Raw genomic sequence first — 6,172 nt, 5'->3', positions numbered from 1 at the left:
GAACCCTCCACCTTAGGTGTATGTGGCTGGTGCCTTAGCCACTTGAGCCACAGGCACCGAGCCTCTTGCTAGAATCTTGACTTTAACCAAGCACTTTTTTTTAATTGTTGTGTTGGAGATTCATTGAGGCTACAGAGATCCAGATTGCATTGATTGCTTTTGTTAGATAGGGACCCTCTTGTAATTGTGTCCCACCCCCAAAAGGTGTACCACACCCCACCCCCTCCCTCCTTCCCTCTCTCTGCTCTCCCCATCCCCCTCCCTCCACCATGTACTAGGACCTTAATTGTCCTCATATCAGAATTGAGTACATAGGATTCTTGTTTCTCCATTCTTATGATGCTTTACTAAGAATAATGTGTTCCACCTCCATCCAGGTTAATACAAAAGATGTAAAGTCTCCATCATTTTCAGTGGCTGAATAATATTCCGTAGTACACATAACCAAGCACTTAACAAAATTTTCTTGAAACATCCCGTAGGTACCCCTGTGGTTGGGCAGAAGAAGGCAATGAAGTCAGTCAAATGGGACCCTCTGGACAGTAGGCTGGGTGGTGAAGCTCTCCTTCAGGGCATGTAGCAGAGCTAGGAGAAGCAAGCCTGTGTTACCATCTTCTGAGCCTTCAAATCCCACAAATACCACGGTAGGACAAGTAGCAGTAAAGGGGAGCTCTCCAAAGGAAGAAGACTAAGAGGAACCAATGAGAGACCTAGTGAGTAATATTAGACTCAACTGTCTACAATCCCTTACAGGTCATAGGATGTCTCCGTCAATGTAATTAGTTAAATAATCTGATGTTAACATAAACAGAAATGTGATCTACAAAGGGATCAACAAATACTTTTTCTGTAAAGGGAAAATAGTATTAACACATATAAATATTGTATTTTAGACAGATGGGCTCTGTTGCTACTATTTAACTCTGCAGTTTAGCATGAAAACAGCCCTAGACCACCAATACACCTGTGCTCCGGTAACACGTTATTTGTAAAATTCGCATGGATTTAGCCTGGAGATCACAGTTTATTTCTGATCTGCAAAATGAGTATGATTCTTGTTATCCTTTCTGACAGCCCAATCTAAGCGGCAGAGTGACAGGCAATGGCTCTCATGAGTCTTGTAGCAGGACACTGTCCTCTGCATGTGCAATCTGGCCACATCTCAACAATCCACTCATTCTGTACGTCAACCCAGGCTGCAGACTTAGCTGTTACACTGGGGCATGTTCAAACCCCACTCTCCATACACGCCCACACACACACAGGAACTTGCTCTGCAGGGTGAGACATCAGCACACTATAGGACGTGCCATTTTATATTTCAGTTCACCTCAGAGAGCCAGGTAGGCGAAAGATATGACACTCCCAAGGTAAAGCTCATGTCCGACTGACTGCTTGACATTTTCACGTGGTCCCTCCAATCAAAAATATATATCCCACATATGGTTTACCCAAATACCATCCACGTTTCTCATACTCCCTACTAACCTTCTCATTACAGTGGCCATGTGACACCATTTTGTCCGAAAAGATGTCAGCAGAAGTCACTTGGGGGGCTTTGGGGAACTCATTTTGAAAGGGGTGATCTCAGTGGCATGCCAGTTTGGTCTTTTGCTTTTTGTCACCTTTTCATGCTCAAAACGTGGACAAAGATGGAGCATCTTAACAATGAGGCAAAAGCTCTGAAAGCCTAAATGTGAAAAAAGGAAGGAAGGCAGGGAGAGAGGGAGGGAGGAAGAAAGAAGGGGGAAGGAAGACAGGGAACATGAGCCTGAAACTTCATGTAACATCCCTAAACCACTCTATCAGCACCAGAATAACCACCCCCCGGAACTTCTGATCCTTTAAGACTAATTGACTCCTAATTTATTTAAGCCAATTTTTGTTGAATTGTCTCTGTTTACAGTTGGATACATTCATGCCTGTGGAATGACCCTCCTCCAAACTCTCCTCCCCTAGTTCTTCCCAGCTATATTAATTGTACTGTCATTCATCCAGTCACTCCAGCTGAAACCTTACTCACTCAAACTCCTCACATTCAGTCCATCAAAACAGACTCTCCAACTCCACTCCTCCCATTCTAAGCAAGGTCACCACAGTCCCACACAATCCACTCTGAACTGGTTCCTTCTCCACTCCTGCTCTGTTGAACTCCATTTGCTATAAGACTGGTCTTTTAAAAACATCTATCAAATCAGTGACTTTATTTTTTTTTTTTAATTTCAGGTTCATGTGAGGGTACAAATGATCAGAGTACAGTGTTTGCATTTGTTAGGTAAAATCCTTGTTGTAGTTGTGTCCTGCACCCAGGAGGGGTGCCATGTAGCCTTACATGGTGCCCCTTAGGTGGGAGCACACCTATCCATCAGTGACTTTATATTCTTGTTTCACAGCCTAAAGGTGTTAGATGAACTGGTTTCCCCCTGCTGTGTCAGCTTAGACACACTGAAACTACAATTCCTATCTCTGCACAGTTAGGAGTGTAGACCACAAAAGCATTTTGCATGGGAGATGACAAGTAAACATGAAGCTATAGCTAGCATCTTGTTTCTCCATTTGGAATGTCACTGCAGGTGCCAGGTGCTACTGCAAGTCAGGGACCTTCTCACAGTCTGCCAGCTCCCCTTGTTGGTGTAAAACAGTGGTAGGCCAATAGCCATTCTGCCTCCCACCAGATCCTTCTTGAGTTTCTACAGCCCCTAGGCCAGATATGTGTCTGTTCTTGTGACAAAGATCCCAGCTTTTCCTTCATGAGACCTACATTGAAGTTGGAAAAGTAAAGATGAATGACTGCTATGGACTGAATTGTCTCCCCCCAAATTCACATGCTGAAGGCCAAACCCCCCAAGTGACTGCAGCTGGAGATAAAACCTATACAGAAATAACTAAGGTTAGATGAGGTCATAACTTGGTAGGATTAGTGTCTTGAAGAGAGGAGACGCCAACAGTTTCTGTCTCCCCCAATCCCACCATACAAAGATACAGCAAAGAGTCAGATATCTATGAGCCAGAAAGGGAATTCCCACCAGAAGAAAACCCAGCTGGACCTTGATCTTGAACTTTCCAGCCTCCAGACCCCTGAGAATTAATTTCTGCTGTCCAAGGCCAGTGATCTGTGTTATTTTGTTTAGGTGGCTGGAGCTGACTTATACAGACACTGACGCAGGCTCCATCCATCTCCCTGGGCTCCAGCTCATATTTGTGGGTTTCTGCTTCCTTCTACAGAGAATTTTAATGAAAACAGAGAGTATAATAGGGTTGTTTGCCTGCTTCTAAGGGCACTGGAGAACTTGGAGAAAGAAAAATAATGAGTTAAGGACTTTATTCCCAGCTAAAGATATACAAAAGGATATGAAGTTGAATGACAGCTCAAAAGAAACCCTTATCTCTTGTAATTACAGAGCTAACATTTCTAAAAATCAAATGAAAGTCTAATCCTGACAGCAGCTGAATTATAGCTCAAATTACATCCCCAAACTCATGAGGTCTTTTTGTTAGTGTTAAGACACATTAAAAAAGAAGTATGGCCCTAAAATTTTGGATGCATCTTAACAAGGATTTTGATGAAGCTGGAAACCTTAAAACCCAAATCTGATATGGGTTTTTGGGCAACAGAAACATACCTTCTTCTTTGTCTGCTGAGGTTAGCCACCCCAGCCTAAATCACCTGTTATGGGCCTGCCCTGAAATCCTTTGCAAGAGACAGATGACCTTCTCCAGGACCTACCCCCAGTCCTTCTCATTGGATCTAGACCTATAGCCAGACTCTCATGTCTGCAGAATCTGATAAAAACAACAAAAAAAGTTTTTAATGAAGCTTGTATTATATATAGTTTTATTTCATTTTCTAGTAATGCATTTTATTGTATTTTATGAAAGTAATCATCTGCTATAAGATTGGAACTTTAAACAAAAACCAATTGGATCTGCAATGGATTGTAACTTAAAAAAAATGACCGCAGCTAGTTTAGAAAACCCTGCAATACACAACACCATAAGCTAAAAATTCTAAGCCAGTATTTCACAGAGAAAGCTGTAGCTCAAGAGATGAAATGCCTTGCTTTATAGTCACACTACTAACAGAACATGCAGAGTTAGGACCCACGTTCCCTGACTACAAAACCAACACTTGCCAGTAATCCAGATAAGGAAACTCCCCCCCAGAAACATCTGCTTGTATCCAGGCATTGTAACTACAACGTAAACGTGAACCATACCTGCTCAGGCTGATGCTCTGACAAAGTACCTTCATGTCTCCCAATAAAGTAGGACATGAACTCTGGAGGTTATTGCGGTTGCAGATGTCACCCATCCTTGAAAACCATCAGCTAGAATTCAGCTATGAATACTCTGGTTCTGATCTGACATTTCATTAGCACTAGCTGACCTGGTCTGATGAATCTGAAAGAATGCAATTTTATGCCACTATGAAAATTCATCATTTCACCTTCTTGATGAAGAAGGTCAAGGTATTAAAATCATGGTTAGGTCAATTAAATCAAGGAGAAAGGCTAGCAACTTAACTAATTGGCTATTTACCTAAAAGGTCTCAGGCCCAAGACATCCCAGCCTTCATAGAAGATCACCTGCAGTGGCTGTCCCCATTACTGGAGCTGAACCCAGATTACTCATGCCTGTACCCCAGCTTCCCTTTAACATGTTTATGTTCTAACACTCTCTGATATGTGCCCTGCTTTCCATGTAATGGCACCATGTTCCTTCCATAATCCAGTTTGTCTTCTATTTTTACCTATTGGAATGCTCTACTTTCCAACTTCACATATTCAATTCTTACCCACCTTCAAAGCCCTGTTTAATGCCAGATTCTTCCCTGTCCTTAAAACAAAAGACCTGACTTCCACCTCTGAACTCAATCTTTCTCTGTACTTCTCCTTGGGCACGTCCACCCTCTACTTCATGTTATGGTTGCTTGCACATGCGTTTGCTTGTCTGCAAGCAGAAAAGACTCTGAATCAGAGCCATTGATTATCTGCATTACCTGTAACATATGCCGACACACTAAAGATAAGGACAACTGACCAACTAATAGACTGAATTTAGATAAAGAGGGCCTATGGTTATAATGATCAAAGCTTTCCACAGGTTCAATAACTCATATATTTATCTGTTTCTTCAGAAATTATATATTGAAGGCCTACTATTGCTAGGCTCACTGATAAACACGAGAATGCAAAAACAAAATGAAGTGTATAGCTCAGTAAGAATTCATATGTAGAAATAATTATAATTCATTTCCAATCATTATAATAAAAGTCTGTACAAAGTACAGTGGGTAGAGGAGTATAGTCTTGGGTACATGGGGAAAAAACAATAACAGTGCTCATTTCAGATAATACAAAGGAGAAATGGGAGAGAAACACACACCTCCACTGTAAGGAAATGTCCCAGAAGTCCCCATGCAATATTTCACTTATAACTCGTGGGCCAGAACGTCATAGCTATCAAGAAAGCAAAGAAAAATAATTTTTTGGTTAGATTACATGTTCTGTTACTATGAAAAAGAAAAGACAGCTAGGAATCTTTGCCACAAGACACTGCAGGAATTGGAAGAAGGTACTGTAAAGAATGAGAAGGGATGTCTTCTTCCAAGAGCTCTGAAAGAAAGGGAAGATACCTAATGATAGAGGAAACACTGGAGCTATTCTCTTTTGTTTTTAATATGAAAAAGAGCCAAAAGCTATAGGGTGATTAAAAACAAAAGAAAGAGAGAAAAATTGGTTGGGCAAAGTTCCAGAAGACAGGGAAAGACTGCTCTAAAGCATAGTAGAGAGTATTATAGATGAACAAGAAGAGTGATTTTAGTCTTCTAGGACAGCTCTAACAAAATAGCACCGACTGGGTGGCTTAAATAGCACAAGTTATTTTTTTCACAGTCTAGGAGGCTGGAAGTACAGGTGTCAGCAGGTTTGGTTTCTCCTGAGGGCTCTCCCACTAGCTTGCAGGCAGCCACCTCCTTGCAACGTCTTCCAGTGGTCTTTCCTCTGTGCCTCTACATTCCTGGAGTCTCTTCTTTTTTCACAGGGATGCCAGGATTATTGAATTAGACACCCACACTTATGACCTCATTTAACCTTAATTACCCCCTTAAAGGTCCTATTTCCAAATACCAACACATTAAAAGGAAGGGCTTCAACATAGGAACTTTGAGGGA

This window comes from Otolemur garnettii, unplaced genomic scaffold (assembly GCF_000181295.1).
Source record: "Otolemur garnettii isolate 467f Iridium unplaced genomic scaffold, OtoGar3 scaffold00016, whole genome shotgun sequence".
In the NCBI taxonomy this organism is placed as follows: Eukaryota; Metazoa; Chordata; class Mammalia; order Primates; family Galagidae; genus Otolemur; species Otolemur garnettii.
The sequence above is the reverse complement of the archived record's forward strand: the minus strand, read 5'-3'. Positions refer to the sequence as shown.